Source organism: Homalodisca vitripennis, chromosome 3, assembly GCF_021130785.1.
Source record: "Homalodisca vitripennis isolate AUS2020 chromosome 3, UT_GWSS_2.1, whole genome shotgun sequence".
Taxonomy (NCBI): domain Eukaryota; kingdom Metazoa; phylum Arthropoda; class Insecta; order Hemiptera; family Cicadellidae; genus Homalodisca; species Homalodisca vitripennis.
In genome coordinates this window covers 184,921,535-184,947,774 of record NC_060209.1, presented here as the reverse complement: position 1 = coordinate 184,947,774, position 26,240 = coordinate 184,921,535, and the positions used below count along the sequence as shown (strand labels likewise).

Genomic DNA, 26,240 nt, shown 5'->3' with positions numbered 1-26,240 from the left:
TGGGTATCCTCTGGGTCTGTCTTGTATCCTTACACTCTGACTTGTATCAGTCACTATTGTTGAAATAGAGTCATTTGCACCTTTGTCTTCTGGTATTGGTTGCAAAAAAAGAGTTCCTTCAATCATTATGTATTTAGTTTGCACTCGCAGGATACGTTCTCTATATTGGGTGGAACTGGGTATCCTCTGGGTCTGTCTTGTAACCTCACACTGATTTGTATCCCGTCACTATTGTTTAAATAGAGTCCTGTGAATCCTTGTCTTCTGGTATTGGTGCAAAAAAGAGTTCCTTCAGACATCATGTATTTAGTTTGCACTTGCAGGATACGCTAATATGCTGATAATATCACACTGCTTTATGATGTAGGTTTCCATCTTTTAGCTATTACAAAAGTGTTATGTATTGTACGGAAACATTCTCTCCATTGGTAATTAAATTTTTTATATTCTTTTATTCGTCATCATCATCCTGGATTACGATGCTAGAAACTTGGGAGACCTCCCGTTCATAATAGGGTCTTTATATTGGAATTAACTGAGTATCTTTGGATACGGACTTGCATCCTTAGACTCTGACTTGTATCTATCTATAGTTTGAAATAGTATCATGCGAATAGCACCATTTTTGTCCTATGGTATTCGTTCGTAAAAAAGAGTTCCTTCACCCATCATGTACTTCGTTTGCACTCCCAGGATACGTTTCTACGATGATATATCACTGTACTTTCTGATGTTAGTTTTCATGTTTTTGCTATTGCATTATGTTTGCCATGCTACAATATGTATTTACTTAAATATTATGTTAATACGTGTGGAACATACAAATGGCTGGGAAGCGCGGTTTAAAAAAATATGTGAAGTAATTTTGAAACTGAATCCTCATACTAAGACAGTTTAAATTTAAACATGTTCATGAGCCATCCGCTTTATTCTTTCATATTTATGATAAATTAAAATCTCTTCAGGTATAATGTTATAGTAATTTTATTATATACCTACACTCAAATTTGTTTAGAAAAGAAAAACTCGCTCTTAATTTTGTTCGCAAACCGCTGTCATTGATATTGCGGAAGCGTTGTGTCAAACAGAGCAATGTTCTTAGAAAAAATGAGTTGAATATCCTTATTCCTTGAGGAATGCCATCATTAGGCATTAAAATATAGAACTCTAAGATTCGAAAGTTGAAATTAATCCTCTTCTGAGTAGGTTTCAAATAAGTCTTAAAATATAAAGTTACATATGAGCACTAAGATAAATGAACAAAAAAATAAATTCACCAGACAATAACTTGACTACAGCATGTGCTGTATGTGGAAAAATCAAGCATATACTTGATTCCAGACATTGGAGAATGATCCCAAACAATATCACTCCACAACTCAAGTCACACACATGAGGGAAGGTTAGAGACTGACTCTCTGAATCCTCATTATCCTATCAAATGATCTATTGCTAATACCAAACATTGATTTGCTGCTTCTTTTTTTAACTGTCCTTGTTATTTTTGAAACTTAGAAAGTACGCATATTTAATAAATAAGTAAATAGAGTGTAGAACAAAGTAAACCTATTTAGTTTCAATTTGAAAGTCAAGGAATTTACCTTGTAAAAAATAGCAGGAGGAAATAAAATTAAGATTCATTCAAGAGATCTAATTTAGATTCATTAATTAAAGTTATACTAGCTAAATGGTAGACCCACTCACGCGTCATAGCTTTGGACGGTTATTTATGTTTAATCCTTGATACTCATTTTGTACATTATTCCTAAGAATTTCTTAGTGTTAGGGCATCGTACTTAATTCTGTTAACAAGAAACATAGCGAGGATGTTATAACTGGTAAGGTGAGGTGCTAGTAAAAAACAAAACGTGGTTTCTTGCTGGATTAAAAACTGTACATTCCACATGTTTAACACATAGCAATTGCGAATAATTAGTTTTATCTCCATTCCATCTTCCGCTTAGTGAAAATTAACATCTAGAGAACAAAAGAAATCAAGGTGTCTCTGATGCCGATGCAGAGAGTTTGTTTTGAAGGTCTTCATCGTCAACCTTTTTTGGATTTCTTTAGATCCCTTCATGCCAATGGCGCAGTGTATCGGGTACAACGGTTATCGCAAGATAACCAGATGAAGCAACGTCGTGCGTGGCTGCCACTTGGATGGGTGACCGCTGAGCGATCCTGTCCTTTTTAAGCAGCCCGTCTGCCCGGCCATTGGTGGTGGTTCACCTTTAAGCCTTGGTCCAGGTTAAGTGTTAGAGAGGGCTTCTTAACCCTAACTTCGCCTGGTAAAATAAGATGTATTTACTTTACTTTTTCAGACGGAAGTATACTCAAGCCTGTGACAGTATCAAATTTCAGACGCTACGCTTAACGGAAGTTGAAACGGAACAAAATCTAAATTTTCGTATTAAAAAACCCTCCCCACAAGTAACGGAATACGTATTAAATGTTCTAAGACCGTGATATATCATGGATCAATTATCCAAGTCTCCTAGTGTTGAAAATGCCACAATGGACAGTATTTACGGCTAATAGTTTATCAGAAAGTACTGCAACTATTGGATTGTAACGGTCCAGTGCCCAAGACACAATGGTCTATGGAGAAATTCAATGCAAATAGTAAAAGACGTGGTCCAAGATGACAACTCGGGGTCTGCTGATCGATAAATCCTGTCTGGGGAGGAATGGCGAACAATACAACAATAATCAATGGAGACAATGAGAGCTTTGTGGTCGTGTGAACCCGGAGTCCAGGTGCGCCCAATTTGGAACAACGGGTAATACGATCGGTACCCGGCGCGCATCTGTTTGTCTTTCTGTGTAAACAGAGCCGCTCACCTGCCCAAGGGAGGAGGCACTCGAGTTTGTTTTGCGGCTCATTACTCCATCATCAACTACTCAACTTGTCATCGTCGATTGCTCATCGACAAGAGTATTGATAATGCCTCACAGTTTCGACTCTACGACGACTTTCTGCAAGTCACTTATTGGAGTTAAAAGGTTCTGCACAACCAAATCAACCATTTAGCCGAAATTCTCTCTGGATCTTTGACAATTTCTGCTACTTGATGTTCCGAATGTTGAATTTAGCTCCAGTTCCCGAAGTCTAAAACTGTCAGAAACCTGACTCCTGGAATCTAGGGTCCACTTCCGTCTAAAGGGATGTAAAGAAGACGGTGACGAAGACGTTTCAGACGAACTTTATCCACAGTTTTGACATGGCAGACGCATACAGTACAAAAGAGGTCTGACTCCTGGAATGTGGAGTCCACGACCGTCTGAAGAGAAGTAAAAAAGGAGGTGACAAAGACGTTTCAGACGAACCTTTTTCACAGTTTTGACACGATAGACGCCTACAGTACAAAAGAGGTCTGACTCCTGGAATCTGGAGTCCACGACCGTCTGAAGGGAAATAAAGAAGCGGTGATGAAGATGTTTGAGACGAACTTTTTGCACTGTTTTGACATCAGAGACGCCTACATTACAAAAGAGGTCTGTGTTGTTTATTCAATGCCATCATCAGCCATCCAATGTAATCTAGATGAAGAGGTGATGTCATTGTCTCATCAGGTGCAGAGATGGAGACATCAAGTGCGCTTACCATTCGTATTGAATCAACAACAACTTGATGGTTTTCATGTTTTGTGTTCTTTGGAAGTTTCGCAATATTATATGAATATTTCACAAAACATATCTAAAAAAACTGTGGGTAAATAAATTATGAAATAAACTGAATAAAACCCATTCACCTCCTGCGCCTCCATCTACCGAAGCAAAAATAACAATTAAAGTAAATGTATTTTTTTAAATCTTACAATACAGAAAGTGTCGGAAACTGAATGTTACAAAATTGGTATCCTGCTGTATTTCTTTCATGACTTTTCTTTAAGAACAAAATGTGATAGAAATGGAAAATCATACACGATGTTTCTGGAACCTAGTAAAAATACGCGTCAATGCGAAAATAAGAGCCCGGAAGTGCAACTCCGAATCAATAGAGTTTAAACATTATTTATTTAAATTAGTTTTTTTAAACTTCTAAGAACTTACTAATTATGAAAATATTTAAAATGTGGTGCTACTAAAATAGTTACGCGCAAATCCAGATTTAGGGTATACAAAAGCTTTTGCTTTATTGCTCAACTCTAGAATTATTATTCCCCCTCCAAGAATTTAGAACCACTGTGGGTTGGAGTGTTAAATTTCAGAACAGAAAATTTTCATCGTAACGAGAAAACACCTTTTATTTTGATCTTCACAATTAGGGAAAATGCCAGTTTGGGATTTTGTTTCGTTTGCTATAATGACCTGTACTTTGGGAAATCGAGTTTGATGTTTGTGGCCTTTCGTGGATATATATGTAGTAATATCCACCTCTACTCGTGTCGTTACAACTTTAACAAAAGTATACACTAAGTGATTGTTATAATAGTAACGTAAATTCCCTGTAATATAATTGCCTCCTACTTTTGTATTGCGTCGATACAACTGAACTGACCGCTTAGCGAAAAAATAAGTGTAAACTAGTTCTTTATTTAGAAGGATCTGTGGAATAACGAAAGGTCATGGGAGGGTAAGTCTTATTTACATGTCATATAATAAATTAAGCAATGGAATCAAAGTATTAAAAGATTAGTCTTGCTCTCTCATTGTGTCTCGCTAAAAATGTATTGCATTAATACAAACGATTGCTGATTTGTATTTCTTTTCTAATCGCAAACCTCTTTGATGCCTTCTAATTTTAACTTGTTTCCCAAAGCGAGGCCAATTCAACTTGCAGACAAGCTTCTCCAAACATTATAAGGAAAGTCATGTGTTCTAAGACATACAGTAGAAGATACCTTCCTCCCTGTAGGCAATATGTCGACAAGGGGGTTGGGGAGTAAAGGGTTGTTTGTGTAACGACGTGGGTGGAAGTGGGGGGCGGGTATGTTCCCGGCAATGTTTGGTCTGCCGGAGCTGGATATTGTCAAATTAAATGTTGACTCATCATTACCGCACGATTGTAAGCGACTGTGCGGCACAGCTCTAGTTGTCTTTGTGCGTGGCTCTGAGCAAACATGTTCATGGAACTTGAGCACGATTTGTCTTGCCTTTCAGGCAAAGATGAAACAGATATTCCAGCATCTATTAGCGAGCGATAATGAGGAATAGGATGCAATGAATACAGTTTGATATGTATCTTTGAAATATGAAATAAAGGAAGGGAAAAGGGATGGGAATAGAGGAATAAAAGAACAGGAATACTAGTACCCACTACAATTGCTCCTTTAAATTCCGTCACAGAGGACGGATGAATGGACTTTGCACAATTCTGCTGATCCCTTTATCGCCTTTTTGCACATATAAAATTCATATTACTGCCTGGAAGTACATGAGGTCTATTCACCGAGTGTTGAGAGTAATGCCCTGCTCTCCACCAGTGCCGGTTCACATGGGGTCTACAGCAGTCCCAGCTTAACTGATTAAGCCTTTATATTGTTACTAAATAATCCTTTTGTACCAAAATCTTATGCCCATTTTTAATTTGGAAAGTTTACCTTTTATGAGTAAAATCATAGCAATATTCTTTAGTCATTTCTATATTTGTTTCATACCAACCATTCTTATATTTAAAAAGTTTAAATGGCAATAATTTCTGAACGAAATATTCTTTTGAGATGGGGTTTGTGTCCTTGTTTTCTACTTAAAATGACCTTTAATTTGGCGTACATCTCGACCTATGTTCTCATTTAAAATTTTCTACCTCCTTGCAGGCCTCCTAACTAGGAAATGAGAATTGTATAATGGCTTAAACAGTATATTTTTAAGTATTGTGTGAATAATATATGTGTTATGAGTAATGGTTTTTGAACACTCTGTATATCCTGAAAGGATTGGTTAGTAGAATTATCAGCTCATTTCAAATATTATGTATATCTCGTAAGGTTTCAAAATAGGTATGGCACAAAGTTTCAGACGGATGCTATAACATCGAATCATTACAAGTGAACATGTTAACTTACATGTAATTGTAAAAAAAACTATTTCTATATTTCTAGATACCATTTTACAGTTACTGTTGCTCTTCGTAATAATAATTTTAATAAAGCAAGATTCCAATGAGACAGTTTCTAAAGATTTAAAAGTGTTAAATAACTGTTGGCTCCATGTAAATGTCGACTTTTGCTCCAGTGCACTTCATCTAAGTGCAGCGTTTTGAATCTGTCGCTATCACAGACTTGACTCCTGGAATCTGGAGTCAAATTTTCGTCTGTAGAGATCCAAAAAGAGCCAGTGACAAAGGACTTTGCAACGTTTTGATATCAGAGACACCTAAACTACAAAATGTAGTGTAATCTAGGTAGATTACAGATTCTCTTATTAGGTGAACAGGTAAGTGCACAAAACATTCTAGATTACGATTATGGTTCCATTCACATACTATTACATTTTCCTTGCAATTACTGTTTCTTTGTAACATTTGAAGTCGTAGTTTGTAGAACTACTGCAAACAGGTTCAGAGGAGCTATAATTATATTAGTTTAGATTGTTTTATTATACAATTGCATATTTCTTATACGTCCGTCGTCTTCTATTATTTGTATTCGCTTCAATTTAAGTCTGAGTTTAATCATCACTGGTTATAAGAAAATTAGTGAAGCTAATTAGGAAGAAATTTTTGTTTTAAGGAAATGGAGGATGTCTGTATCAGATTACAGGTTTCATGTACTGTACCTAGTCGTTTTTGTTTGAGCGTTAAAAAGTATGTAATGAGAACCATGTGGTACTGATTGTTTAGCTTTTATAAAACTTACGTCAACATTGTATCCAAGAATTTCTTTAAAGAGAAATATTCTCTACAAATGAGCTCTTTATTCGCGGTACACTACACCGACATTCTCTCGTTTCTGATTCTCCCCCCTTCGTTTGTTATTTATTCATGTGTTACCCACTTTCAGAGTTAAACAGCAGAAATGTAGAATAATATTTCCCTTCAGTGCTGCCATCTTTGGAATGTTTAGTTTACATTTGTCCACAGATGATTGGTTGGCCTGCAAACTTGTTCTGGATTACAATATTTAGTGTTTGCTGCGATATTTTTGTTCATAGCAACAGCGAAATATATTTCTTAAAAGATATTCCACTCAATTGTCTGCCTTGTCTAAGATAATTAGTAATAATTAAATATTTAGGTTGTTTGATTCAGCAGTCCAGATGGAGTAAAAAATTAGAGAATTTGGGTTAGAGAGGTAACATCCCAGCAATATTCAATTTTACTTGTTCATTTTAGTTTAGAAATACTCAGTCTCCACTCGAAAGGCATCAGAATCAAAGCGAACAAGGCATAACGTGTCAAATTTCATCTTTATATAGATCCTACAGGGGTTAAATAACTTTAATAAAATTCTAATGCCATATTTATTTTATTCAGGACAGTAATACCATAAATCTTGAACCATTTCTTTATCACTATTTTCAAAATGAGGTGTTGCACAATGGGGTTACTGAAAATAAATATTTACAAATCCCCAATAATGTAATGTGTAATAAGTGGTAAGTAAAATATTTTTTACAGCAGCCCTGTCATGAGATACCTCAGGAAATAGGTGAAATTAGAGGTCTCTAAGTTGGCTCCATCCAGCAAAAGCGTCCAATAAATTTACAATTTTGTCTTTGTAAAAAATAGAATTTTTTTATACAGTAATAAAGAATTTTTATTTTGTCGTTGATTTTGTCAGATGAAGACCATTACTTTGTGGTGTTACCATATTGATCAACACATTTATCAATTAGCCGATGGCGCAGTGTAGCGGGTACAACGGTTATCGCAAGATAACCAAATCAAGCAACGTCAAGCGTGGCTGCTGCAAGGATAGGTGACCGCTGAGCGATCCTGTCCTTGCAAGCAGTGTCCACCTGCCCGGCCATTAGTGGTGTTTCGGAAGTCACCTTTAGGCCGTTAGTCCCCACTTTAAGTGTTAGAGAGAGCTTCTTAGCCCTAACTTCGCCTGGTAAAATAAGATATCTTTACTTTACTTTACATTTAAATTCTGGAGTTTCCACCTCAAAACCCCCGTTTTGGTGAAGAGGGATTTTTTCAGGAGTTCGTCAAAGGTGATGTCATGTCCCAAAGCCTGTACAAGGATCTTATCAGAAGAACATTATAGATAGGATTTGATCTTACGCTATCTCTAACTCAGACTCAAACTCAGCCATCGGTTATGTTTAAATGTGTTGCAACATAATAGCCTAACCTTGAGAGTACTGGAAGTCAGTCTATTGCTGGAATGCGATATATTTCCAACTGCTATGCTTCATGTATTTTTTACAGAGAATATTCTTGAGAGACCTTTAAATGCAAATTGGGGAATGCTTTAGGTGTAAGGACAGTATTGTAGCGCTATCCGTCATGCTCATGCTGACGGTTCAGAGGGTTCCTGGAACAGACTTTGGCGTGTAAGGGTTGAGCAACGAGATATGATGACAACGGTGTCCAGCCTTAGCCGTTGTTCCCCTGACATCAGATACCGGGCAAGGCCGGCCAGCGCTGACAGGCGCGACAATGTGATTATTCAAATTAACCGGTTCGGGACCTGGGATCGGCGTGGATCCATCAGTGGCTACAAGACTTGCGCAAGGACCGGAGACTGACAAATGATGCCCGGGGGTGAGCGGCTCCCGCTCCCGGCCCAGTGCACCTGGTCCCCATTGTCCCCTTTATACGACCCACCTATTATTGATGTTCTTTTAGATAAACCCGGAGCTCCGTTGTCACTTCACCCTTCCCGCTAACTTCGGGAATCTCTTGTTCTCACCTTTATGGTAATTCCTTTTATCGAGACCCACCCACCTCATCCGGTTGTGGTGGTCTTCGGCAGTGATCCAATGCGATATTGTTTCCAAAGGAGGTGAGAATCTGCGTTAAGAATTGAAGAAACGTTACCTTCTATTCTTGGCTGAGCGTAAGCGAAGCTTTTGCGAAACATATCTTAAACTTGTCTCTCAAGAAGAGTTAGGATAATTATCAGCTTAAGCTATTTCAAAAGAATAATTATTTTGGTTCAATGACACCAACTAATTTATTTCCAAATGCTTGAGCTCATTAAAAAAAGAGATTAATTTGTCAATGCTAAATCTTTAAATACAACACCGTGCGCATTGCAAAATCTTGGAAATGTAATATCTGTATCTAACAGTACCACAATTGTAAGGTTATAAAAACCGGAAGAGACCGAAAACTCACAATTAACGGATCTATGCCGCTAGTTTTAAAAATTCTGAATTTTGGTAACCTTACATCAGTTTGTATTTCAGATAATGGTTTCATATTCCGATTTCCTTGGATCGTTACAGTAAATCAATTAGATTTTTGTTTGTAAAAATTGTATTATAATTTTTACATTATTTTATATAAATTGAAAATTTTATTTGATATTCCTTTTAACTATTAACTCATATTAATAATTGGTTTTTTGATTTTGTGTCTAAGAACCTTGGAAGGTTTTTAGTACCTTACAGATAAATCCTCAGTATATAATAGTACCTACAGTTTAAAAAATCACAAAAGACAAATAGGTAGCCACACTTACAATGTTAATAAAAGATACATAAAATTAAAAGCTTCCTGGTAGTAAGTAGTCATCCTTCACTTTCAACAAGCGTCCTCCTTTCCTTTGCTCTCTGGACTCTTTGATCATCTTTCGGGCTTCTCTATCCACCTTCAGGACGCGAATCTTTCTCTGCAGAAACAGTATGTTCACAAAATAAGGAAAGACAATTCTTTTTAAACGTGTAGTCTACTTATGATCTTATCTTTAAATTTTTAAATAGCACTTTAACTCTTAATTTATTCGCGCAAATTAATTTTTTTGGAATTCTTAATTTCAAAACATTATTAAAAGTATCGTTAATATTTTGAGTTTTCACATGCAGATATTTTTGAAGCAAACAGATTCAGGCAAATCTAGAAAAGTAGGCTTTATTAATAAGCTGCAGTAATCAAATACAGTGGATAAATACAAATATTTTTCAACCCATTGAAGTGTGTGTTGCGACTGACTATTCGACCCATTTCGCCTCTTCGTGGTAAGACACAGAGTTAAGGTTATTTTCAAAATAAAAATACTCAGAAGTGTCAGATTACAAAACTTTTTGCACCACTGTTTTCATAATGAAATATACATTCAAAAATAAATTTAGAAACAATCAAATTTAAAATATATGTGTTCAGTATCATTCCCCCAATGTTGAAGAATTTTGAGATGTACCATGTAATTTCTCCCAATACACATGTTTAATTTATTACGTCTGGGGTATACTACTTAATTAAAATTGTGTAGTCTTATAATGTATTCACAGTAAAGTGTCGCGTAACAGGCTTCGCTGAGGTTGTGTGCAAAATTTCAACAGTAAAGATGAAATAATTTTCGAGATATATTGGCGGATGGCTGCTCTACGTGTGTGACAATTTCACGAGTTGATGATAAATGAGTTAAAACAGTTTATTTAGCAATCTATTTTCTCGTTGACCCATGTAAAAATATTCGTTACTATTTAGCCGTGAAGTGACGTGTGCCATCGTCGAACTCGATGCTGCCTGTATAGAAATAGAGCTTCGTGCAAAATTTCAAGACAGTCCGAAATGAAATTTCTCCAGCCCCTCAATTGATAGGCTTCGCTATCGCTCAGCCAAATCCCATGTAGTAGCATGTTCTATCATAGATTTCGATTCTGCCTATATAGAAATGGAGCTTCGTACAAAAATTTCAGGACAGTCCGAAATGACATTCCTCCATCCCCTCCATTGATAGCCTTCGCTTTCGCTCAGCCATTTCCCATGTAGTGGTGGCATGTGCCATCATAAATTCAATTATACCTATTTGGAAAAGAAGCTTCCTAAAAAATTTCGAGACCGACTGTCAGAAATGAAAGTTTTCAACCCTCTCGAGTCAAATCAATCTGAGATCAACCTAGATCTGCGTCGTTTAGTACTACATGTTCTGAAGATATTTTGATTTATGACAATGCCTAAGCACTTTTCTTTGATTTATTATTCCTTGTTGATGTAGAAGCCAGCATGTCAATATGGTGAAGCGGTTAGAAATGAGTGGAAGAAGACTCTAGAGGTCTGCTGTCACAGGACTGAGTTGATGGACACGATGCAAGATCTCTCAGGAGATACAGGACAGGAGCGGGAGCAGTGTCCATGCCGTGCCGCCAGACCCTGATCAGATAAGGGGGTGCGGATTGGGCAATGGGGTCGTCATCCCTCTGTTTGTTTAGCCTTGCGGCTCACCTGACCGACTACCCCTACAGGACCGGCCTCGGCCTACATCTACTCTGGCTGGATTGATGGCTCTCACTCAACATCTTGTAGCACGATCACCTGCCGCTGATCTGGTAATCCATCGTATTGAATTTAAAAATTACTGGCTTTCTTTTAGGTAGGATAATTTTTAGGTGGTGCTGCAGGCATCGAAGAAACTGTTACTTTCAGTCATATACCTACTCTTAAGTTAATAAAAAAATTAAAGGATGTTTTGATTCTTCGACAATGAGTGGTAGGGATTTTAAGCAGATTTTGGCTCAAGCCTAAAAATATTGGATGAACGATATGAATGTTTTACAGTGTGTATATGAAACAACATTGGAGAGAATAACATGATTTATATTTATAGATGTTTGTATATACATACAAAGTATATATAAATGTAAACGTTCTTAAGAAAAATTATTTTATTAAATAAGTATACTTATCAATTTGTAAATCAATGAAAAAAAGTGCCCACCTTCGTTGCCTGTAGGCCTATACTTTTAGCAACTTTTTATCACTGATTTGCGCTCTTTTTAATGATTGTGTTGAGAAAAAACGTAAACATTACCCACTATCCACTACTATTATTACTATAACTGCTATTACTATTATTTATGTAGATTTTCAGGTTTCTCCGAAAACACTGTATAAGTAAACACACGTTAAATTATTTGTTAAATACATAGCAAACCAATTTTCGGCTATATAGTCCGATCAACTAATTTTAGACAAAAATAAATCCAGATTAAAAATTAGATTAGTTAAGCTACTACACCAAGGAATAAAAGAACTTCGCTCACCGACCTACATCAAAACTAACCTGCATTTATTTACACATTTCTTTTTATTAAGCCTTCTCAATGAATACTTCTATCCTCAGAAAAAAGACAATTTTGGGTTGATATAAAGTAACGTTAGACTTTCGGAATTTGATTTTCCCTCTTGTTTGGTTAACTTGCCTATTTTAACAAGAAAATATTATTTTGAGCAGTAATTGGGTTTAACAAGTAGTAAAAATCCATATGTGATAAGGTATTAATTATTAGAGATAAAATTTTGTGAAAAAATTATTTTTCTTTAACACAAATCTAAGAAAAATGGGAGTATTAAAAGTGAGATATTATAGGGAATTTAATTACTGTTCACAATAAATTAAGTTGTATTCAAATATGAATATGGCCTTGAATTCCTTGAATTTACAGTTATTTACTGATACAAACAATACATGATACATTTGTTTCAGCATCGGAATCGGTTTGGGGTAAACTTATATTCTAACTACGGTACGTGTGTCCGAACTTAGCACTCAGATTTTCGGAATTTGATTTTTCTATTTTTTTGTTAGTTACTTGCCTATTTTAACAGGAAAAGAGGGTTTTAACAAGTAGTAAAAATCCATATGTGATAAGGTATTAATTATTATAGATAAAATTTTGTGGAAAAAATATTTTTCTTTAACACAAATCTAATAAAAATGGGAGTATTAAAAGTGAGATATTATAGGGAATTTAATTACTGTTCACAATAAATTAAGCTGTATTCAAATATGAATATAGCCTTGAATTCCTTAAATTTACAGTTATATACTGATACAAACAATACATGATACATTTGTTTCAGCGTCGGAATCGGTTTTGGGTAAACTTATATTCTAACTACGGTACGTGTGTCCGAACTTAGCACTTAGATTTTCACAATTTGGTGACGCAAAGGCTCTTCGCTATCTCATCTCTCCTGCCAGGTGTATCCTGTCGGTGAAAACCACTACTAGACTGTCGGAGGAAACCATACATATTTCTTCAGACCTGGATGGATAATAAAAATAAAATGTAAAGAAGCAGGGTAGAAAATGTTCATAAAAAGAGTAAATATTAAAAATGGTCGTAGGAGTAGAAGTTTTAATTTGTAATTTTGAAAGAAAGCTTGCAGTATCTAATCTCAATAAACTTTTTAACTGATCTTAATTTAATGGGCCATCTAACCTTCCCTTATAATATAAGATTTGTAAAAGATAAATTCATATTCGATAAATTAAAAAAGCTTATATTCTTACTCTAATTTGGTTCTTATTCACACCAATCAATGTTATTAAGTTGCAGGCATTTTGTGCAACTGGTCTCCTTTTTGGTTCTACTAAGAGTAGTTTGATGCTTCCGTTTCCTTGATTCTCCTGGACTCCATCCTGATGCTATTACTATCCATCTTGTGTTTACTGGGTCCACCTCGACGCTGCTGGCGTCAGACTTGATCAGTGATGGTAGTAAAGAATAAATCACTGCAAGGAGTGAAAAAGAGTAAGGTTTTATGTTTTATCTTTTTAATAGACTAACTGGAAGTTTTATTACAATATGATAAAAATTCTGGCTAAATGTTACAGTAACATTATGGTGTGGTGTTTCGAAATCCAGTCTAAAGATTAGTTCCAAGGGTTTCCCATCAAAAAATAAAAAAAATAATTCTTTAGTCCAGTATCTATTTACCATGACACAGTATAATTTGTAACAAACATAATACATTATAGGACATACTGTATCTCTGGTATACAATTTTAAGAACCTTTCGCAAACAAGATTTTGGGATTCAAATTTTTATTAGTTATGTCCAATATAAAAAAAAATATGTTACATGCTACACCTTATAAAAGTATGTTAGTTTAGGGAGCACAGTACAGAGTAGTAAAGTCGAACATAGAAATTTATCGAATAAACCAAATTGGTAGAGAGAGATAGATGGGTAGAAAATGTACAGATGGAAAGTGATGATGTTAGAGGGAGAGGATCGGAGAAAGGGAGTGATAGGAAGAGAGAGACTTCATAAAGAAATAAATTAAAAACACATTTTAAGCATTTTAATATAATAACGAAGTATTTTTAACACCGATATGACGTCATCAAAACTTTATAAACAAATACTCCTTCCAGTCTAGTCAAAAATATAGATCGATTTTGACAATTGAAATATTATTAATTTATGTCATTGCATTTGAATGTCTCAGGAGAGCTGTTTAATGCAAAATGTTGAGTACTAGCTATACAATACATTTTTCGTCACATGTTTACAGATATCTATTTAAAATGAGCGGTATCAGCTACAGAAGTTAGTGACACTTTTTGTAAACACCCTGTATATTATAAACTTTTGATTGGTGAGAAGGGATTGATTTAATTCTGAGGGTCATATTCGGTGAAGTTATACCGAAATTTTCAGTAATTAGTACCATGAGGGCAACTGCAATAGGTTGATTTTGTATACACAATCTACCTAAAATAATTAATTAATAGTGTAGTAATGTTATGACTAATGTGTTTGGAAAAAGACGAAGAATTCAAAGAACTCACGGATTTAGATTCCAACAGGAAAGACGACATGGATGATGACTTGTGTCTATAAACGTGAGTAGTTTGCCTCAATGGGAGGTAACATCGACCATAACTACACATCATATGTTAGTCAGAGAATTAAATATGTGTAGTATACAGTACTTACAAATGTTAATGGTTGACAGAAACCTGAACTGGTTAACATTTTCAAAGTACAACCACACTTTACCATATCGGTTGCGAAGTTGAAACACTGCCATATTCACGTGTGTATTTACAGTTGGATATAAACAAGAAGGATGAGCATGATGGTTGCAATGGAAGAGTGGTGAGTCAGCATTTTAAATTTTTTTGTTAGCTAAAATCTTGTTTTTTGTGTGTGTATCATTAATTGCTACTCCAATCATCAACCAACATATTCATACATTTTTACCTATAGACTGAACCAAGGATCATTTTTTTCGCTCATTTTTTATTTCTATAGCGAGCTTTAAGGTTACCTTATTTTTGTTCTTTTGCATTATATAAAATAATTTTAACAGCATTGGTTTCAATTCCAAATCTCTATTCGTATTTTAGAGTAACAAGGTACGCCACACCACGTGCCTCATAACAGAGTTCGACAAATTCTATAGTTTATTTCGTTCTTGAGATGTACATCGGCCAGATAGACATGCAAGATATCAGAGACAAAAATTAATGTATCACAACCTCCTGGGTAGTCAGAAGAGAAAATCTGCCAGCCTTCTTCTTCTTGACTTCAGAATCACTACTTCAGCCTGACTTCAGAGACGTTCAGTCAATCCCATGGATAGACAATTATTGCCATTATCTTATTATATCTTGCCTTCGTAAAAATAAAGTTTCATCCAAAATTTAAAGTTCCCAGATGAAATTGCTCTCGATATATCCTGCGAATAGTTAGGCTATGTAAAGCATGCAAAACGTTTAAGTCCATAACTCATTTTGTTGTGAGATATCCAGTGAAAACAGACACACCGGGAGACAGAAAGATATATAGAAGAGGTTCTTTTCGACCTCTTAGTGAAAATAAGGAAACGACACATAATTATTTATAATTCAGTTAATTAACGAGATATCACCCTGAGACACTTTGGTAAGCCTTAATGCAAATCTCGTGGAGGGACGTTCTTCTTTTATGAACTATGTATTGTCTGTGCACAAATAAACTGATACGGAATATCGAAATACCCGATATAATGTTACAAAATTCTTAAGGACTAATCCACCAAATATCACGTGTTAAAATGTGAATTCAGCCTGTTTACAATTTTCACGTTGCTATCACGGTTACCCATAAGAATAAAGTAAAAATTCTTGATAACCATGAGCCAAGATCTATAGAGTGACATGTACCATGATCGACCTAATGATCCTTATATAGAAACGAAGCTTCATGCAAATTTTCAAGTCTTAAGATCTCGAGGTATGATGTGGATATGCAGACAGAAATGAGATTGTCCAGCCCCTGAAGAGATAGGCTTCGCTAACGCTCAGTCTACACATGACATTCTGAAATGAATACATTGCCATCCATTAAGTCATGTGTAATTAATTATATTTCCTTACAGCCACCCTTTAACTACATCGCAGTTAAGACTCTTATTACTTCGAATCATCTGCATAACCTTTCTGGTAACTTGTAATTAAATTATCCTCAATCAACAGACCCAGTCGCTAAGGTAAAGGAGGAGCCTACACAGAGAGGGGGGTTTGTTTGTATGATAGTGGAGAGCCATACAACAATCAACAGGCCAACATCCAAACTGGCTTGACTGCTTGCAGCCTTTCCGTCCCTGCCGCGCAGCCTCAGTGTACGCCGAGCCATCTCCGCGCTTGCGTCGAACAAAAACCGCTCTCAGTGCACACGCCGCACGTGTGCGCAGCGCTGTGAAACCGTGAAACCCGCCCGCCAATCAGTGATAAGTTGTTCTGTGAATTCTGTGAAACTTGGTTACACTGTCTGTGCTCACCTCCCTGCTCCATCCGTGGATTTCTGTTAAACTTTCTATATTGTTGTAAGTAGATATCAATCATGTTCACGCCTTCTGGATGTACGCGCGTTGGTGTCTCTTTAGAATTTAGTCTGTAGTTGTACTTTAAGTTTGAGCATTAAACGAAACTGTGTTGTTACATATCTTATAGTGTGTTTTTCATTTTGTTTTCAATCAAAGTGTGTTATGTCCATATCCATATGACAGCAGACAGAATTGTAGTATAATTGGTTTGTTAATTCTTTCAGGTCTTATAAATAAAGTATAAGTAATAAATTTCAACATTGTTGAATTTTCTCACTAGAAATATGTTCTACCAAACGTCTTAATTATCATAAATGGATTATTATTAACCTCAAAATTCTTATACGGATGTTACAGTAACCAGTAAGTAGGCTATACAAATATTCAATTTAATATTGATGTAATTATATGAACTAACTTATATTGGATACAATCTTTAGTATATTTGTAATACATTTTACATATCAAGAGTATATCTAATAGACAATTAAACTTTCAACGAAATAACATTTTTTAAATGAAAGCAGAACTATATTTATATTTATATCCATACGTTTGTACATATCACACTTTCAATACCTGTATAAATAACGTTAAAAGTTTCAAATAATAACAATTATTGAAAACAGGTGCCGCCGTTTATGCGATATACATATGTACGCTGTGACTTTTATGTTTTGCAATGATTTAAATTATTGTACATATTTTCTGTTCCTGACATTTTTAAGACAGTAGAATATTAAACAAATTCTTAACTATTTATAAACATCTGAGCCGTTACAAATATTTCTAAATTAATAAATTTAGATAAAATTTATTCCACAATTTTAATATTAGCAATGTTTCATTAGTACAATCTGTACTGAATTAACATATTTTAGACATTAAACTATAAACTGACAATATTCTGTCTAGTAATGTATAGTTGAATTATGTAAAAAACTTAATTGGTCTTATAGTTAACTAATTCAAATTAGATTAATTAAAGTAATGAATTAATTGGTCAAGAAAAAGTTCCACTATTGTTAGTAGTTAATACATAGTTCACACATTTACTAGCCGTCATTTACAATAAGTACATCGTTTACAAACTCAATAATATCATAACCTGCAAGTGAGTAGGCTAACTACGTTAAACTGTTGTAATGTTTTTCGGCTTACCTTTTTATTGGGGAAATTAAAACTTTCCAATGTATTTTGTTAACTTATTTCTATTTTGACATTCATAACAAATTATCTCGAAAATAGAGATAGCTTCCAATCTGGTTAAGTTAACTATTTCTATTAAACCAAATCAAGTTGTTTTCACTATATAACAGTGGACAAAATTGTACAATGTTTTATAACATTTATGTTATATCTAAAAAAAATGGTTTTCTTTATGAATTTAAACTGCGTGTTATGTCAGTTTGCATAGTATTTTCGTATGAATTTGAATAGCGTGCTAAGAGTAAAGCACAAATGTATAATGTATTTTCATTAGAGTGAATATATCACGGCGCGGCAACAACAAAACCGTTGTATTGCAAAGTCCCGCGATGTATTTAAGTGCAAATCAGTACCCGAGTAACAAAGAGTTAAATATTTATGAGTAAATGTACCCACAATATATCTACAATCAAACTGTATACCATAAAAGGATAGTAAAGATAGACACAAGTATTTTGAATTCCTTTGCATAAAGTTAATGCAATTAAGGTATTTTATGTTTTGCAATGTATACATTAACATACGCCTTTGGCTCGCTGGGAGGCTACGCCCCCAAGCCACAGAGATTAGTGCTTTCAAATTCAATTGGTTGATACCGGAGCGTTGGTTTGTCAAGGATTTAAGTAGAAGTAATGTGTTTCAATTTGAGTGATTAGTTGAACAGAGATTGTTCAACAGAGATTGAGAGTTGAGTAGTCATGTAAAAAGGCGATTTAACTTATTTATTTCTTATATAGTCTTTGGTTTAACGGAATATCTATAAATAATGGAAGATTATGCATTATGATTTTGCACAGCTCTCAAATACATAGACAATATAATATTTTACGATTACGTTGTTCAAAAACTGTATATATTAAACTTTTTGTTCAAGGAAATAAAATTATACGTACTTTTTGGTTGTTTGTAAACACTATCAGTAGGTCCATTCTACAACCCTGTCCGTTTTTTACGACTTACTTAACCGACATTTTTTGAAGTAAATTACTACTCTTTGATATTATGATGTGAAGATGATTCTGCCGGAAATGGAGGCTAAAATTACCTGTATGTTTTCTTAGTACTAGATCCAATTACTTCGAAAAAGCAAATAAACCATGTACATTTTAAGCAAACAAATTGTTAATGTCTCAAACAATGAATGTATAGAATGACTATGATAGGTGATAAATGAATATCTATCTTGTATCTTGTCCTCCCCACGCTTTAGCCACATTATGAATTCCGTTCGAAAAGATAACTTATTGTTACATTTACCTAAATAATAATAAAAAATTAAACATATTTCGGAATGTACACGTCTTAAGAGGTACATCTACGTATAATCTATTACTATTGATAATAAAATGATAAGCACAGCCATTTAGAACAAAGTAAACCTTTGGACAATCCTACACACTTTATGAGAACTACTATGCTATTCGGCAAATATATCACATACATTGCAAGTTAATACATCACAAACAAATCGGCATTGCAAGTTCATCACATACTTACTTCATGCTGATATACTTACTTTCATTTTTTGTTCAATAAACATCCGAGAGGGCGGAAGATTAAAGCTCAAAATATTTATTTAATTCCAAGGTTTTGGGGTCAACTAGATGAGCTTCCTCTCTTAACAGTAATAATTGTGTTGATGCATATAACACCAAAATGTCAATTTAGAAGTTATAATTCGCTCGTTAAAGAAATTAAGAAGGATAAAGTAATAATTTAATTTAATTACATCTTGACTTTAGAACAAACAATGATATGACTCGAGCAAAGGTTATTTTTAGTTATTAATTGCTTTATATTTATTTTAAACCAGTAAGATAATAAACTCAAATTTAGTACAATTATTTTTCTTGCAGTCACAAATGAAGGTAAAAATTAATATTATATTAACATATCACGTTTCAAGATTGGGGGCTATTGACGTTTTTAAAGCTTTTGACATCTAGATCATAAAATCGGTCCGAAAATGATGTAGGTATTAGCTTTTAATGGTTGTAATGGAAGGTTAATCGTGCCGTAAACTTGAAAACGATGACAATTCCACCGTGCATTAAACTGTTAAAAGCTTGTATTTATAAAATCTTGATAATGTATCAAAATTTATTTAACGGCTAGACCCATTACTTAGGCTTTAAATACATTTCAGTTTTAATACGAAAGAAATACATTAATGACAGAATCCGTAGGCAAAAAACACCTATATAGGCATTTTAAAGATGCATTGTAACTGCCAATACCGATTTGGTATAACTTGTGTTAGGCTTGACTTAACTTGAAGAAATGAATTCGAGTGATTCATCAAGTTATAAACTAGGATGGTTTTGAACTGTTTTGACAACATTAAAATAAGAAGAAAATATTAAAGAAATACGATGTAGTTTTATAACTCCCTCAGAATGAATTAAATTAGAAATGTGTAAATAGTCCCCCTAAAATGGCTTACGCGAATTTCCTTCAAGACCTTTTCAGTCTTCTTGAGGGAATAAAATAATCCTCCTTTATGTTAATAACGTTCTACTAAATGTCCAGATAATTCCGAGGTATAGAAAAGTAGGTATACACGGCAAAATATCTTTATAAAGATTGAACATTATGATGCAAGTTTTAAATGTCTTCGGGAACATGTAAATTTACTATCGTAGTGCTTGAAAATTAAAGTTATTTTTAATTTAGAAGTAAAGGCTTAAAAATATAAGAACTCGCTTCGAAATAACTCAACCACAACGAGATTGTTGCTGATCACTGAGTAAAAGTTTATATAAATAACCGTAATCAAAATAAACAAATTTGTTACTTTTTCAATTGTATACTTACGGATAAAAATATTTAAGTAAGGTGAAAGAAATTAACCTTACTTAAGGTACCAAGGTATATGAAGTGAACTTAATTCTCTTGAATAAGTGAACTTACTAAATAATATTTTAATTTTACGTTAACATTACTAATACTTCTATAATACTTAATTAATTAAAATAAACACTGATTTCTTAAAGGTTAGATTTTGTTGTATTTCGTTTGCAAATTTTAATTCTGCTTTTAATCTTCGTTTTAAAGTATATATATATATATATATATATATATATATATATATATATATATATATATATATATGCCTACTATAAATAAATTAACAATATACAACAAATTACATATCCAAGGAGGCAACATTTTAAGACATACCCTTACTCTTTCATTTCCATACATATTCATTACATAACAAAAAAATTAAAATACCGACTGTAAAACAATCCTTTATATTTTAATAATTATATAAAATTATTGTTATTCCTTATGTAACGCGTACAGGGACAGGGCATGATTTTTTTTATTTAGTGTGACATAAATTGTAGGCCTTTCGTTTTTAAACCACTATAATTTTTATTCTTCCATGCTCTAACCATGTTTGTGATCTACTTTGTAAATGGTGAGAGATTTTCGGCACTGTGTAAGTAACTTGGTTCATATTATACAATAAAAATCTCTCAATTTCACATTACAACATTACGATAAAACACTCTCATGTTTCATTGTATATATTTTGCGAGCTAAATTTTTTAAATAATAATCGGCCATCTTCATCTTTCACCTCAAACAGAACCTTAAGTAATGGCGAAAATAAATAAATGCTGGTAAATTTATTGTTTTAACTATTTATTTCCTATTTTTGAGTCCGTTCATTTCAATTTCGCGATCATGGGAATTTCACACTATTTAATAAGAAACAAAGAACATTAGCATTAGTTCTTGGTTTGAAGGTTGTTTTTTTACGATGGAAGGATTGTGAAGGAAACATAATTTTTTCACACATTTGCCATTGTTCAGTGAAAAAAATCAGTAACACTACGTTTCGAGATCTGCAATCTGATCTCTTCTTCAGGTGAATAGCTAACCAAACACGTAACTGCAATCTAGGTTTAAATAGACGCTCCAGTATGATTTGTTTATTTTAACCTAGATTGTAGTTGTGTATTAGGTTAGCTATTCACCTGAGGAAGAGATCAGATTGCAGATCTCGAAACGTAGTGGTACTGCCATTTTGTATCCCTTAACGATGGTAAATGTCCGGAAACATCATGTTTTCTTCACATTAGCTTAAACATTTAAACTGTTGAAACCAATTTACTCGTTGTATAGTTTAACGAAGCACACAACGCATTATCAAGAGATCTTATTAATAAGAAGTGTTTGTTCAGTGATTGTTGCCAACATAAGTAATAGTTCCCATGCCAAGCCAGTTGTCTAGGACTACGGGTAAAGAAGTCAAACGTATTCATTTTATTACTGATGAGAGACAACACCACAAGAATCTAAGACTGCTCTGTTAACCATTATGGTATTAAATATAACCATAAGAATTAAATGTAATAACTGAAATGACGATAGAAAGGGGATTTGACGACTAAGTTATTTTTGGCCACCTTGGCGATTCAACTATTTTATAATATTAACGGTTAAAATTATCGAATATGTTTCTGGAAATTTAACTTTGAATGTCAGAGATCTTTTAGAAAATTACTCTGAACATAGAAAACATTGAAAATAGAATAACGAGTTGTACGCATTTAAAGTTGGATTTATTTGGAAAATTTTGGAACTAACCAAAGGATAAACGACTAAAGCTAAGAATGCCAGAAGAAATATAGTAGATTTATATTTAACAGAAATATAAATTCTATCTAATAAAAAGTGTTTGTTTGATTGATGACGCATTGGAAGAAAATATATTTTATGAAAATGACGTAAAAATTAAATTTACCTGAAGTAATTTCTTATATTTGTACAGAAAACAGTTAATAACTTTATCTTCCACTTTTCTAATATGTCCGCAGTTACTAATTTGAATTCTTTCAATTCCTCATGAAATCGTATAAAAAATGCTCTAAAAAATCAAGAGAAGCTCCTTAAAAAGATGACAAATAACAGTTAAAAAATTTAAAAAACTAACCTAATCAAACACTATTGCATCACGTTAAGGTTAGCAATTTAACCACTGACTTAAATATGGGATATCTCTTTGTATTAAATAGTCCATTGCTAGATTTGGAAACCAAAATGTTTTTCCACTATATAGTTTTCGTCTTAAATAAATAAAAAGCTTCAACATAGAAAATAGAGGAAAGTAATACTAAGAATTGTATATTCAGTAACCTTTTCGATTCTGTTGGAACAGTCATTGTAACGTTTTTAATAGCATTTCTTTTATTAAAAAAAAAACACATCTAGTTGCAATTTATTTTAGGTTGAGCATGTTTGAGATATTGTAAATTTCTTGTATTTATTTTATGAAAAATGTGAATAATCAAGTTGTTCATCATCTGATTTAAAAAATTTCACATTTTGTGTTATGTACATATTTTTAAAATATATGTTTTTTCTATTATTACACTTTAAATATAGAAAACTGCCATTTTCAATTGGTACAAAATAGAAACTTGACAGTTTCAAACCAAAATAGGTCTTAGTAGTCATCATACATGTACCGAGTTTGAAGTTAATCCCCCAAACACGTGCAGACAGATGAGTAAACTACTGCTGGCCACAGGAAACTTTTTGTTTTATTTGAAATGAGTAGAAACACATCCTAAAATATTGCAATAATGTTTTCAAACCCCCTGTATAATTTCTGCTTATATAATATCAGTGACTGTCTTCTTTTCATTAGATATTCGTAGCTTTGTGTGTGTGCGTGTGTGTGTGTGTTTTATAATTTTGATATTAATATTTTATTGAAAGAACCGCTTAAATATTTGCTACAAAATTAGAATTAGAAAACTTTACTCATACGAGTGGACAACTTTAATGTTCGTTTCGTCTGACAACGGTAGGTTATGTCGGGAAGCAATAATCTGAATGTTTTGAGGTTTACGATGGAGGTCGTTTCTACGTTAATATCACAACCAACCTCAGCGTTCCCCAGGCGACCTTAATGCATTAAAAGTTAAATCTGAACGTTTTGAGGTTTACGATGGAGGTCGTTTCTACGTTAATATCACAACCGACCTCAGCGTTCCCCAGGCGACCTTATTACATTAAAAGTTAAATTTCACCACTATTAAGTTTTTGCACCATTAAGTATAGTTTAGCTATTTCCTATTTTGCACTTTATATAAAGAGAGGCCGATCCCCTTTTAAGCCTTATTCTGTCCGTCCTCTTGGGCCACTGGCCTGTGCGAGGATCTTATCAAACAGGATAAGGGGGAGAGTCGATACAGTACAAGGTCGATGGTACTGATAACGGTCACAGACAGGATTCGTACCTGCTCTATCTCTAACTCAGCCTCAAAGTCCAACGTCTTAGACCACTCGGCCATCGGCACTCCCAGTATGGTATTAACATTGATTGATATCAGTAAATAACAGTTGTGTAGCGTAACAGACAGCATTTTAACCTGCGCTAACACCAGGTAGATATTATAGTAGTATCGTGAAACCTTACATGTTTACACATTGTAATGTCTACAATAGGTCTAATAACAATTATCATATTCTGAATTTCTCACATTTTTTCTGGCGAAGCGGTAAAAAATAACTATATACCAATTAAAATTTTCTCTTCATTTACTACACTATAAATAAAGAAAATATTCGTTTCTATAACAATATACAGGGTGTTAGAAAATCTCGCATGGGCTCGATAGTTCCCGAACAATTCCAGGTAAAGTAATAAAACGTGGTAAATCATTTCTGCACCTATGAGTCTACTTTTTGAAGTAAATTGCCATTTTTGTATCTTGTCAGGGGAATGGTCCCCAAGGAGTCAAAAAAAGATTTTAAATGAGAGCATAGGTCAAGTAGTACATCGAATTAAAGGTCTTTATTAGTAGAATACAACGCCGCAAATCCGACCTTAAAGGGTTCACTTTAAAAAATTACGTTGGTTTAAAGTTTGAAACATTTACAATGTAGGTCCATTTTCTAGTTGGTTTAATATTCTTGTCTTGCCCTAATTGTGAAATTTAAACTTATTAAATGGCTTGAAGAAATAGTTTTTAAGGTAATAACTGACTCTTCAGCTCCAGTGTAGAATGGTCTACAAGGAGGCAAAAAAATTTAACAGTAAGCTTAGCTCAACATTTACATTATTATAAAGTAAAGTAAAGTAGTCTTATTTTACCAGGCGAAGTTAGGGCTAAGAAGCCCTCTCTAACACAACCTGGGGACCATCGGCTTAAAGGGGACTTCCGAACCACCACCAATAGCCGGGCATGCTTGCAAGGACAGGATCGCTCAGCGGTCACCCATCCAAGCAGCATCCACGCTCGACGTTGCTTAATCTGGTTATCTTGCAGTTGTATTATAAGTGGTTGTTAGCAGAGATGAATGATGAGGAAAAATTTTAGTACATATACTTTTTTAATTTTAATGTATTATTTTCGATATTAATATTAATAAATGCAGGTTAAGTGTAAGGTCACGTGGCTCTAATGTTGTATGTTAAAATAAAGTACTGTAAGTCAATGAGGCATTAAACAGCAATCGATACTATAATTTTTATGCAATTGTTTACTACTCGGCAAAGGTTATTCTTAAGTTTAAATGTAACCATCAAAGTATCTGATCCAGATGGAAGGTGTATTAGAAATCACTCTCTATCCATAACTTTCTAGATTGGTATCCTTCCCGTCATCAAATACACCGTCTTTTACATCGATATTCCCTTATAAAAGCCGCGTTATTGGAGAGCCGAAAGGATCGACGGATCGATCAGTCGATACGCCGTGTGCAGAGTTTCCCTGACGCCGAAGGCTGAGATAAAGTGGGCTGTTGACATTTGGCGTGTGGCGGAAGGGTTTGGAGGAAAGTGGCGGCGATTTGGCGGCATTACACAAGCCCGGTGGCCCGTGCCATAATGTCCGCCGGTACCTTACTAATATGGGCACCCTTTCCATACATTATACCGTGTACTCCAACGTTGGGCGTTATGGAAGACTCGGGGCGATCAGGTTCTAGTAGCTTACGGAATTCTCAATCTGGCTTTACGTCCTCGTGGTTTCCTTACTCGAGTCGAACACAGCTTGGAAAGTGTGGGTTAGGGAAATATTATTAACGCAAAGTATGGATGAGAATCAAACCAGTTCCATGTCGATACCTTAAGTGGTACAGTCGGTATTTGGTCACACCTCACTAAGATACAATTTCCAAAGGCAGGAAAATAGACATATTATGTTTGACCTTACTACGAGGTGAAGAAGGTAGGAATTTGAAGCTAAACTTTAGGGCATCCCAGTTTTAGGTCTAAATACAAATGTCTAAAGATAAGGATAACGCTTTTTACAGTAAGGATATGAATAATTAAAGGAGGAATGATATGTTTTTTTCTTAAAATAAGTAATTTTCTTATGAAAATGTTTATGAAAAACATGATATTATCTC

At 34.1% G+C, this 26,240-nt stretch overlaps 1 protein-coding gene across 1 annotated transcript in view; it reads left to right on the top strand.

The window, feature by feature from the left end:
• The first annotated feature begins 16,457 nt into the window (after positions 1-16,457).
• Positions 16,458-26,240, top strand: part of LOC124357852 (transcription factor SOX-13-like) — a 331,085-nt gene continuing 321,302 nt past the window's right edge. Inside the window, exon 1 of the mRNA XM_046809927.1 lies at positions 16,458-16,658. The gene's annotated coding sequence lies outside the window, so the exon portion shown is untranslated. The remainder of the gene's footprint in view (positions 16,659-26,240) is intronic.